A 12,789-nucleotide genomic window follows, 5' to 3' on the forward strand; every position below is an offset into this window, starting at 1 on the left:
CTTAGTACCATTAAAAATGATTGAAATGGTAAATTTTATGTTACATATATTTTACCACAATTTAAAAAATACTTATAAAAAGCATTCTATATGCTACATTAAGACCAGCAGGAAGCATATAAAGAATGTAAGGAGCCAAGCATGGTGGCTCATGCCTGTAATCCCAGCACTTTGGGAGGCTTCGGAGAGAGGATCACTTAAGGCTAGGAGTTCAAGACCAGCCTGGGCAACATGGTGAGACCCCATTTTTACAAAATTAAAAAAAAAAATTTTTTGCTGGATGTGGTGGTGCTCACCTGTGGTTCCAGCTACTCAAGAGGCTGCAGTGAGCCCTGATCATAACACTGCACTCAAGCCTGGGTGACAGAGATCCTGACTCAGAAAAAATAAAAAAATAATAAATAAAGGAATGTAGGGAGAATAGTATAATTATTGGACTTAAATTTTTAAATATTTAACCCTGAAAGCAACATGGAAAATGATTAAAGGGAAGCCAGAGCAGTTGTAGACAGAGTGTTTGGATGCAACTGTAGTAGTTCAGAAGAGAGATGATAGAAGCTTGGACCAGGTTGGTAGCACCTAAGATTCACTCATTCGGAGACTGAGGTGGGTGGATCACCTGAGGTCAGCAGCTTGAGACCGACCAACCTGACCAACATGGTGAAACCTGTCTCTACTAAAAATACAAAAACTAGCCAGGCATAATGGCGCATGCCTGTAACCCCAGCTACTTGGGAGGCTGAGGCAGGAGAATTGCTTAAACCCAGGAGGTGGAGGTTGCAGTGAGCTGAGATCATGCCTTTGCACTCCAGCCTAGGCAACAAGAGCAAAACACCATCTCAAAAAAAAAAAAAGATTCATTCATTCAACTTTTTAACAAATGCCATTATATACCATGCACTGTGACAGGTGTCAGATATAAGAATAAGAATGGCAAGATCCCTGCTCTCATGTCCTCATGGAACTTGATAACAAGTAACCAAATAAATAATTACATACTGTGATTAAGTGCTGCAACAGAATAAACAGAGTGACAGGAAGGGCAGTCAGTGTGGACTCTATGAAGAGGTAACGTTTAAGAATGAATCAAGAGTCAGGGGAAGACTCTCCCAGGCAGATGAAACAGTATGTGCCAAGTGTGAGAGACAGGAAAGAGCTTTATATCATCAAGAACCAAAATGGGAACCTATGTAACTAGAACTTAGCTAGGGGACTAAGCTAAGGCTTAGTCCATGTGAGGCTAATAAGGTAGGCTCCATATCACGTAGACCACAAGGGAAAATATCATTTGTATACCCAATGCAATGGAAAGCCACTGAAGGATTTTAGGCAGAGATAATATGATCCGTGGCGACTGCACTGGTGGAAGATAGGGTGCAGAAGGAGACACGTGAAAACCATTCAGGGGGTTGATATAATGGTCCAAAAGAAGAACTATGGTAGACTAGACTAGAATAAAGGAAGTGGTGATGGAGAGGAGTGGACATAGGATATAGTCCTACAGGGTATTAGCAATGAACTAAATATGAAGAAAAGATAATTTAAGAAATGATTCCCAGCCAAGCACCATTCCAGCACTCAGGAGGCTGAGGTGGGAGGATCACTGGCGCCTAGGAGTTTAAGACTAGCCTGGGCAAGATGGCAAGACCCTATCCCTATAAAATAAAAATTAAAAAATTAGCTGGGTTCCATAGCACATGCCTGTGGTCTTAGCTACTCAGGAGGCTGAGGCAGGATGAGCCCCTGAGCCCAGGAGTTCAAGGCAGCAGTGAGCTATGATCACACCACTGTACTCCAGCCTGAGCAACAAAGTAAGACCCTATCTCTTAAAAAAAAATTTTTTTTTTAAAGAAATGATTCCCAGTTTTTAGGCCTTAGCAAATAGATGAATTAGGAGGCTATTCACTGAAACGGGCAATCATGGGTAAATATCAGAATTACTTAGAGACCTTTTAGAAAATATTAATTCCTATGTTCCATCCCCTTAGAGATACTAATTCAATATAAATTTTGGCACACGGTACTTTCAATTTAAAAAAAATCTCTCCAGGTGATTCTGATAATCAACAAGGTTTGGGACTTGCTGCTACAGAGTTAACCAGAGTAGATTATTATTGCTTGCAAATTAAAGAACCCTATAGGATTAGAAATTGGTTTGTGGGAGTGGCACAAATGATAGTCCCTAAAATACATAATTGACTGGATCAAAGTTGAGAACAGAACAGTACCGAATTCTATATACCATGTTGAGAGGTTGGCCATCTTTATAATGTGCTATGAGACAGGTGATCAAACTGTGGTCTGTTTTGTACTGGGATTCACTATTACTAGGACTTGGCATGTTTTTGATACTACATACATAAGAGACTGAGATGGGAAAAGTTTATATGACATCCACCTATTATACATTTTGGCACATGCATCTATCAACAGCCTGCAGTTTGTCAGTCCTATCAAATGAGTCAGCTAAATTAGGCATATCACTTTATGAAGAAGTATGTTTTAATTAAATCTCAAAGGAATAACATCTAAAATTATTTTAATTTTATAACTATTTAAAAATAAACTTTTTTCTATTAGAACAGTTTTGGATTCATAGAAAAACTGCAAAGATAGTTCCCATATACCCTGCACCATTTCCCCTATTACTAACATCTTACATTAGTATGGCATATTTGTTACAATTAATGAACCAATATTGATACCTTATTAACTAAAGTTCACACTTCATTCAGACTTCCTTAATTTTTATCTAAGATCACTTTTCTGTGACAAGACCCCATCTAGGATACTATGCTACATTATATTTAGTGATTACATCTTCTTAGCCTCTTCTTGGCTGACGCTTTCTCAGACTTTCCTTGTTTGATGAATTTAACAGTTTTGTGGAATATTATTTTATAAAATGTACCTCAGTTGGGATTAACTGATGTTTTCTTATAATTAAACCTAGGTTTGGCTTTTGGGGAGGAAGAGAACTTAGGTAAAGTAATGATATCTGTCACCTGAATGGCAAAACCCACTGAGGGAAGAAACCCTATCTTATTCTCACCTTTTTATCCTTAGTAGGTAGCTGGTAAAGGTTGAAAAGCAGGAAGTGGATGCAGACCAAAGGTTGAAGGGGTAAAAAAATGTTATATTAAAATGTGAGCACTGGTCCTAACAAGGAATCTAGTCATATATCTGCTCAAATTATAAAATAATTATGACTGATTCGCTAAACCATTTCATTCTACTATCCAGGGATCTTTTCTTTGCCTACATTGTTTGGTGAGATAGAAGATATACTCAGACTAAAAACACATGTGTCAATTCCTGCAAGTAAACCTTGCCTCCTGTACTGATAAAGTCTCAGAATTACATAACACTAGTGTGGGACATGTACATGGTGAAATGAAAAGAGAACTGGGGTTGAAGTCAGGCTGGTCTGGGCTTGAAACCGAGTCTTATTACTTATAAACTGCAAAATCTTGGCCAGCTATCTCTGAGTCTCAGTTTCTTTAAGCATAAAGTAGAGGTGATAATACCTACATGCAGGTAAGTAAAAATAACGTGTTTGAATGTTTCAACATATCTGACAGATACTCAAAAAAGGTTATTCCCTTTCTTAGTACAGTATATTATATAGAGTAGGTCTGCTTTAAATACATTTTGGAATAGGGCAACATATGTGTAAACAAACAAACATAGAAGATGCTGACTGCTACTTTCACAAATTGGATAAAAGAATTCTGAAACAATTTCACATGCCTTTTGTTTTTTCAAGCACCTAGTACATGGCAGCCCCTCAAATGTTTAATGATTCTTCCACCAGATTCCCAGGACCAAGAGTCAAGAGAACCAGATTCCAGTGTTTGACCCTGGAAAAACAATTCCCTTCTTTAGGCCTCAGTTTCCTTAATGAATAACTGACCTAATAGTTACAGAATGTAAGAGTTAGAAGAGATCTTAGAAATCATCCACTGCAACCCCTTACCTAAATCACAGAGCCAGTGAGTGGCAAACTGGGACTTGAATCAGGACTCTTAATCACCAAGCTATATAACTCTTTCCACAGACCATGCAGATTATAAGGTCTCTTTTACCTTCTTGTCTATGAAGTATTTGGGGCTGAACTACTACTGATATTTAGAATATCATCCCATTCTGAAAAATCCACTAAAGTAACAGGCTAAGTTTTATCTTTATCAAAACCAGAAGGTACAGAAGAATAAAAAAAATTATCACTATCAATCATAGTTACTCCTAAGAGTAACTATGACTATAGCTAGCAGAAGATGAAGTCTTTTGTTCATGTTGATACATCAAGTACTAAAATATGGAGAGAATCTATTTTTAATAGTCCCTGATTCTATCTTCTTTTTCAGTGATTAAATGAAATTATAATCACTAGCCCACAAAACTGGTAGACTGAATCACTAGTATTCTGAGATATCCATATCTCTATTATCCTGGTGTTCCTTACGGTAACTTAGGCAAAATAATTTAAAAAAAAAAATAGCTAATGATCTTCTCTTTTTAGGATTCCCATTTCATGTCCTTAGGGCCTTTCACACTGCTGACTAGTCCTTTCTTTTTGAAACTTACTGTTGTTCTCTTGGCATCCAAAACATCACTTTCTCCTGATTATACTTATGGTACAGTGATTCAGAATATAGCTGACTGGACAAGAGCACAGACACTAGAATCAGACTACCAGAGTTCAAATCTTGGTTCTGCCACTTGCTATGCCTGTGATCCTGCACAGCTTATTTAACTTTGTGCTTGTTTTCTAAGTACCAGAAAGACATATGCTGTTATTATTGTTCCTTAGTCTCTTCCTCTACTGTGTTTCTTTAACCTCCACATATTCCACCTGGCAGATTCCACCCACTGAAAGGGGTCTTTACCTCTTCCTACCTGGAAGGGCTTCTTTCACCTCGTCACCCTCTATCTGGTGAATTTCTTTTCAACCTTTAAGATTCAGTTTAGGGCCAGCATGGTGGCTCATGCCTGTAATTCCAGCACTTCGGAAGGCCGAGGAGGGAGGATTACTTCAAGCTAGGAGTTTGAGACTAGCCTCACAACATAGCAAGACCAAGAACCTGTCTCTAAAAAAAAAAAATTTCTTTCTGCTTTTTAAAACAATCCTACATACAACCACTCTCAATTTAGAAAATTAAAAATTATCTGGGCATGAACACACACCTGTAATCCTAGCTACTTGGAAGGTTGAGGCAAGAGGATTACTTGAGCTATGATCACACTACTGCACTCCAGCATGGGTAACAGAGTAAAACTCTGTTTCTAAGAAGAAAAAAAAAAAAAAAAAAGGAAAGATTCGGTTCAGATGTCATTCTCTCTGGAGCCATTCCAAATGTCGCTTCCCTCCTTCTGCCTTAGCCATTAGTTGTTCCTGCCCTGGTGTTCCCATAGTACTTTGAATATGTTTCCACCACGCTAAGCTGATTTTTGCATTTTTTGCATAAACAGGGTTTCATCATGTTGCCTAGGCTGGTCTCAATCTCCTGGGCTCAAGAAATTTGACTGCTTTAGCCTCCTAAAGTGCTGGAATTACAGGTGTGAGTCACCATACCCAGCGCATTCTGGATATATTTCAACCAGAACACTAGTTACATTAGATTGAATGGGCCACTTAAATCTACCTATATTGAATCATTTTAGACCTAAAAAACAGAAATGTTATGATTCACTCTAATTCTAGTGGTGAGTAAAAAATTTTATGATTCACCCTAATATTAGTATTTATACTTCTGCTATCCCCTCCCTCCCTGTATTATGCTCATAACAAGAATGAAATGCTCTTTATTCTTTTAAAATATAAAGTTCAGATACATACAAAAGCATAAAGAATAATGAGTAGATACCCATATAGCCACAACTCAGTTGAAAAATATTTACTAGTTCAATTTAAGCTCTCTGGGTGCCCTTTGTCACATTATTCCTGGTCTTTTCTCCCTACCTTACCCTTTGGAGATACCTACTATCCTTAATTTGGTATTTATAATTACCATGTATTTATTTATTTATTACATAAGTATGCCTCTCTAAATAATACATGCATGTTAAAGCTTTATATAAATGTGTTCTGCAATTTGGCTTATTCATTCAATCTGTTATTTGTGAGATTTGTCCATGTTACTATATAGATCTAGTTCATTCATTTCACTATAGTATGGAATTCTATGAGGTAAATATACCACAATATTTTCATTCTTTTATTGACAGGCATTTAGTTCAAATTTTTTGCTATAGCAATGTTGTATGAATATTTTTGAACATCCCTTTATGCATACATTGGAGTTTCCAAAGGGTATATATCTAGAAGTAGACATGCTGGATTGTAGTTTACATGCATTTTCATTTTAACAGATACTGTATAAGAATATGTTATATCAGAAACCAAGGGTGTGTATAGCCAAAGAGCACAGAGGTTTTAAGAAGATGGAGTAGTAATGGTCCAGATAGAGTGGTGAGTAAAAAATATAGTTATCCTCACCTCTTTTCTTTGGGATGGGAGGGGTGCAGGAGAATGAGCTGCATCCATTTAAAAGGGCTAGGGAGGAAGTAATAAATTCTCGATGACTCAGGAGAGAGTCTGGCTTCCACTTACAGGCAAGACACACAAAAAGACATCCAATAAAATGGTTAACAATGTACGAAAGAGAACAAGTGGAAAAGTGTGAGAAGGTGCAAAACAGGGCTGGGAGAGAGTAAAAGGAAGCCAGATTAGCACAAGAGTAACAGTATGGAAGACAGACAGTTTGATTCTGGGACAAAGATAACAGGTGATACGTCTTGCTGGGTTTATCTGCCCATAAGGTTATCAAAAGGTTCCAGGGACCCACTCTGCCCTTTGGATACTAAATTCCAGGGATGCTCAGGTCCCTACATACAATATTTGCATATTTGCATATGATCTACACACATCTTCCTATATGTTTTAACATCTCTAGGTTATTTATAAAACCTAACACAAGTGCTATGTAAATAGTTGTTATACTATTGTTTAGGGACTAATGACCAAAAAAAAGTCTGTACATGTTCAGCACAGATGGAACCATCCCTTTTTTTTTCCCCCATATTTTCAATCCATAGTTGGTTGAATACACAGATGCAGAATCCAAGGATACAGAGGGTCAAATGTAATTAGTTCTAGCCGTTCCCTGGTGGCTACAGAGTTAACACTAAGGCCTCGGAATGGTATGGTTAAATTCCCTCATTCACACATCAGGAGAGAAAGACCCAACATTTGAGTGCCTGATATGTGACCAAAATTATGTAAAGTACTTTGCACTTTATCTTAGTTAAACCTTACAGCTACATTTTCCTTCATTTTATAAATGACAAAGCAAAAGTGATATGCCAGGGGTTGTGCAGTTAATTTTTAGTGACATTGAGTAACTCAGGTTTCCTTTCAAATCTAAATCGGTATGGTGTAATGAAAAAGACAGAATTTGAAATTAGAGCTTCTTTGGTGACTTCTACCAGTGAGATCTTTTGTTTCTTAACCTCACTAAGCCTATCGATCAAACAAGGTTATTGCAAAGATTAACCTACAACTACAAAACAAATCTTAGTAGATTTTTTTTATACCTAAAATTGGCCTACACAGGAACTTATTTTCAAGTGTGAAATTTCTTATTTATTTAAAACAAAAATTGGAAGTTTCTGAATTGATGCCTATACATTTTACAGATAGCAAAATGAGGTAGAGAAAAGGACATTCAATGTATGGCTCCCTAATATATCTAGAATCAACCCAAAATTGCATCACAGTTTCAGATCTTTAATACCAAGGTCCCAGCCCATCTCTCTAGCCACATTTACCACTATTAACTTATACAAATACAATACTCAAACCTGTGGTAGCTATCAATTTTTAGCAAACATACCACACCACATACTTTCCCTTGTTATATCTCTACCTAAAATATTTACTCTTCTGAAATTTGTTCAAGGCCCAAGTAAAATTCATTTTGAAAATGAAGCCCAACCTTGTTTAGAAATGACAGCTCCTACCTCTGAACTGCTGTCTCACTTTGCTACTGCCTCCTTTAGCGTACCTACTATGTTTTACCTTATAATTTAGGTAAGCATGAAAAAGGTTCATTTCAGCTAGCAAAGCATAAGCCCCTTAAAGGAAGGAAGAAAGGAACTAACATATACTTTGTATCTATGAATCACCAATTGCTTTTTTTGTGATTTTATGTGTACTTGTGTATGTACATTCTTTTCATGTAACATTTGTGACATCCTATGAAGTACAAATTTTTTACATATAAGGACGCTGAAGCTCACAGAGGCTAAACAATTTGTTTATAGTCATAAAGCTAGTAAGTGACAGAGTCTAGATCTGAATTTTGGTGTTTCTAACTCCAAAGAAAGCCTAGGCTCCTTCCACTATATTCTGCCTAGAAAACCATGAGTATAGCCTCACTGCTTTATCTGATTGTTCCCTACCCACCCACTAATAATCATCAGAGGAAAAAACCTCCACTGCCCTTTGTATTAGCAGAAAGGATTCAATATGTGGTATGTGCCCTCCAACTTTCCAAGACTAAGAACAGACTCTTCAGAGCTAACAGAATGATTAATACGAGTCCTAAAGAAAAATGAAGAGATCAGAACTCTGCTTCCAGGAAGGAAAAGTAAAAAAACTATTACTTTCTCACTTTTGTATTTAACCCCCCCACTCCTTTGAGGTTTGCACCATCTGGCTATATCACTCTCTACCCCACCTCCTCATCTGTCATCTACCAGCCTCCTGAATAATCCCCTCTCCTTACTGCACCTGGGTCACATCTTTCTCTCTCCCCCACATCCCATCATCCTAAATCAATTCACTCTCCACACAGATGACTCATTCAATACACTAGCCTCGAAATTCCTTGTCATCTCAGCTTTACTGAGTATGGTTAAATTCCCTCTGCTGTATTTTAACTGCCCATACACAGAGACCTAACTATCACCTAGAACAGTCCCATATCCGACAACCTAAATCCAATATTCCACTTTCTGACCACACCTCTTTTTTCCTCAGCTTACTTCCACTATATTTGTTCATCAGTCTAACTCAAGAAATTGCAAAATCTTCAAGTCCAGAATTAAATTCATCATCAATTTTTTCCTGTCTCAGTTAAAATTACCAACATATCCTTAGTCATCCAAGGCAAAAACATGGGCATCATACTGGAATCCTCACCCTCTCACCTGTAGATACAACCAATCATTAAAGCCTCATACATTTTCTCAGGTTCATTTTTTTCTCTTCATCCCCATGACCACATTTTGAAAATGTTACTTCAAAACATCTGATAGACATCTTTCCGTGATTAAATAAAAATTTTAAAAAACACCACCTACTGAATTGTTTTCAGGATACTTATGCACACAAGGTCCACCATGACATGGCCACTGCCTGTATTTCCAGCCTTACAAATTACCACTTGTATCTCTACTATTATATTCCTAGCAGTCCTAAACTGATTGTGGTTCTCCATGCAAGCCATTCCTTTTATCACATTGATGCCTTTGCTCAAGCTGTTTTCTCTGCTTGAAGCGCACTTTCTGCTCGTCTTTGCCTAGCTTACTGCTACTTACCATTTAAGATTTGGTCAGATATCATTGCTTTCTAAAGTCTTCCTTTAACTCCTAGGCTAGTCTAAGTGGCCTCACCTTTGGACAACCATTGCTCTGACCTTGTGTATCTCAGCTACTCGTAGTTCTCACCTTTTATTCTGAGATAATCTATTTAAGCATCTAATTTACCAGATCCACAAGATTGGAAATCTTTGTAAACCCAACTGAGCACAGTACATAGCACAGTGCTTGACCCATAGTAGGTACAAAAGTGTACAGTGAAGATTAGAACATACTAAGTTTAAATTCTCTTTTCTTTTTTAAAAGATGCGGTCTCATGCTGTCACTTGCCATGGTGTGATCATGGCTCACTGAGGCCTCAAACTCCTGGACTCAAGCAATCCTCCAGCCTCAGCCTCCTGAGTAGCTGGGACTAGAGGCATGCACCACCATGCCCAGCTATTTTTTTATTTTTTGTAGAGACATGGACTTGCTATGTTGCCCAAGTTGGTCTAGAACTCCTGGCCTCAAATGATCTGCCTGCCTCAGTTTCCCAAAGTGCTGGAATTATAGGCATGAGCCACTGCATTCAGCCCCAAGTTTAAATTTTCAGTGGGATATTCACATCAATTCTTTTGCACAGTTAAGTATTCTCTACCTTTCACTCCAAGTCCTTTGCAAGGAAGGAATCAGGGCCTTTCCTCTGTTCCGTTGAGAATGGTGCTATGCAAATGTTTACCCAACTTACATAAAAGGGAACAGCATTTACACAAACATACCAAAAATCAAAACTTGACATATGTGCTACAAAGTTCAAAACTACTGACCAATTTTAAAAATGAAGCCACAAGAACAAAAATAAAGAACCAGTTTTGACTGCTGGTATGTACTTGTCTCAGTTATAAAAACAGTGAAACGCTGCTTAGTACCTGAACAGGAGCCCAGAAGTAAGAGCTTGGCATTTTATCTACAAGGCCATCTCATCTCTACTGGGCTTAAAAAATTACTAACCTGCAGAGTTGCTTAGGCAAGAGTTTAGGAGGTTGGTAAGTAAGCAACAAAGAGTATTCTTTTTCATAGTAATTTTGGGCCTTCTGCTGGCAGTTAGAAATAGAGCAAAGAGTTCAACGTAATAAAGCATTTCCCTCTGCAACCAAATATTAAAATTGCAGTTTGGCACCAAACTAGATCTCAATCCTTCCCAGAGTTAAAAAAAAAAAAAAAAGCTCTTTTATTTGCATGGCACATTACACTTTAATGTACATAATGAAACATTTTGATGTACATTAGTTAGCACACTGGGTAAAGTATATACACTTTTTAAAAAGCAAACCCAAAAATTTTCACAAAATAAGATGTCTTTTAGTTTGTTTGAGCAAACACTACTAAATGTTTTCTATTTTTTTTTTTTTAAGTTCAAAACATAGTACAGAAATGAGGAAGGGAATCTGGTGTGCTTTTGATTTAAAGCAGGTCAATCCTTGGGGCTAAGGAGCTTAAGGAAACTCACTAGGTTTTGTCTCCATGCTCACATTTAAGAAACTCTCCTTAAGTGGATATGGGCAAATTAAAGCTCATCCAGAGGGCAGTTTAGAGAACCACAGCAGATGAGAAACAACTGAAGGAAGTGGAAGTGAAGACTCAGGGGACATGATTACTATCTTCAGATATCTTAACTGCTGCCCATCAGGGAAAAGAACTAGGAAAGATGGGAGCCAGCTGTTTCTTTCAACTTATAAGCAAATCTGCCCAGGAACAGAATGAGTTTCCTTGGAAAGAGATTCACTTCGCATCACTGGAAGAGGTTCCACACGAGCTTGTCTAATTATCAGGGGGGATTTGGGGATTTTCAAAGACACTTTGGCATGGGATGGGAGAAAAGGCCCCTAAATGACTTTTAAATTCCCTTCCACTCAGGAGACATTCCGGGGTTCACCCATCGGCTGGAAACTCCTTTCCATGCTCTCGGGGCTGGCCCACAGCTTTGCCCACGTGTCCAGCCCCGGGGGCCGCTGGCTCACTTCGGTGCGGGGCTGCTCTCACTGCCCGCTTCCGGCGGGGCACCGGGGCAGGTGGCACACGTGAGTCGGCTGGCGCGGCTCTCGTCGCCGGGGCCCAGCCCCGAGGACGCTGCTGACAGCTCGGGCCCTTAGGCGCCCTCGCTCTCGGTGGGGGCCACGCCGCCCCGCCGACCTCGGTCTCTGCCTGCCCCGAACCGGGACCTGGCCGGCCAGGACCACAGGCATTCCCACCTCTGGCGCCAGAGGGGACCGACTGACCCGCGCTGACGGGATCGCGCCGCCGCACGGCCCTCTGCCCCCAGCCAGCCTCCCCCGACTCACCCGGCCCCGCCGACCATGACGTGGCGACCCCCCTCGGACCGCCCCACGCCGACCCTCCAAAGGGCCCCCGGCCGCGTCAGGGCCGCCGGCCCGACCGCAGATGCAGAACCGGCCTCCGGGCTCGGGGCCGGGCTGACACCGCCGGGAGAGGGCCCGGCCCCGCGCGGACCACAGACTGGCAGGCCCGCCCGACAGACGGACAGGCGGACTCCGGCCCGGCGAGCGGACGCAGCGGCAGGGCATGTCCCGCCACCGCCCTCTCGCCCCGGGCGGCCCCTCAGGGCGCGAGCTCTTTAGTTGGGGGAGGCGGCCGCGAGGCGCTTACCTGCGGGCGCTACGGGGGCGCGGGGCGGCTCACTCCCTTCCCGCCGCCATGTTTCCGCTACGCAGGGAGGGAGCGGGGACACGTGAAGGGGGAGGACGGGCGGCTCCGGAGAGCGGCGGGCGGGCGGCGGGGGGCTCCACCGAGCTGGCGGCGGCTGAGGCGGGGGCGGGGGCGGGGGCGGGGGCTCCCCCGACCCCTCCCCCGTGCCTCCCGCCGCGAGGTGGCGCGCGCCTCGGCCGTTGAGCTCGCGCGGGGGGCGGGGCGGGGCGGCGCGGTGAGGAGGGAGGGCGCGCAGGGACCCGGCCCTGCCCGACCCCATCAGCTCACCGACCCCGGCCCCGGGGCCCCACCGGCGCCCGCACCAGCTCTCCGGTTCGCGTCTCGTAGATGGGTAAACTGAGGCCTGAGCGGGCGCGGGGACGAGGATTCGAGTTCGAATCCCGCCGCCGCCAATAGCTGGCTACGAGGCCGCGCGGAGCCGGTATAGGAGCCATCGGCCGGGGCCCCAAGACCGGCTGACGCAGGCCTCGCCTCGGGCGA

The 12,789-nt window shown here is 41.6% G+C and overlaps 1 protein-coding gene across 21 annotated transcripts in view; it reads right to left on the minus strand.

Annotated features, from left to right (window-relative positions):
• SCMH1 (Scm polycomb group protein homolog 1) overlaps positions 1-12,310 on the minus strand; it is a 232,838-nt gene extending 220,528 nt beyond the window's left edge. For all 21 annotated transcript variants that reach the window (XR_013519963.1, XR_013519965.1, XR_013519964.1 and 18 more), the window contains exon 1: positions 12,250-12,310. The gene's annotated coding sequence lies outside the window, so the exon portion shown is untranslated. The remainder of the gene's footprint in view (positions 1-12,249) is intronic.
• Between the last annotated feature and the right edge of the window lie 479 nt (positions 12,311-12,789).

This window comes from Callithrix jacchus, chromosome 7, assembly GCF_049354715.1.
Source record: "Callithrix jacchus isolate 240 chromosome 7, calJac240_pri, whole genome shotgun sequence".
In the NCBI taxonomy this organism is placed as follows: domain Eukaryota; kingdom Metazoa; phylum Chordata; class Mammalia; order Primates; family Cebidae; genus Callithrix; species Callithrix jacchus.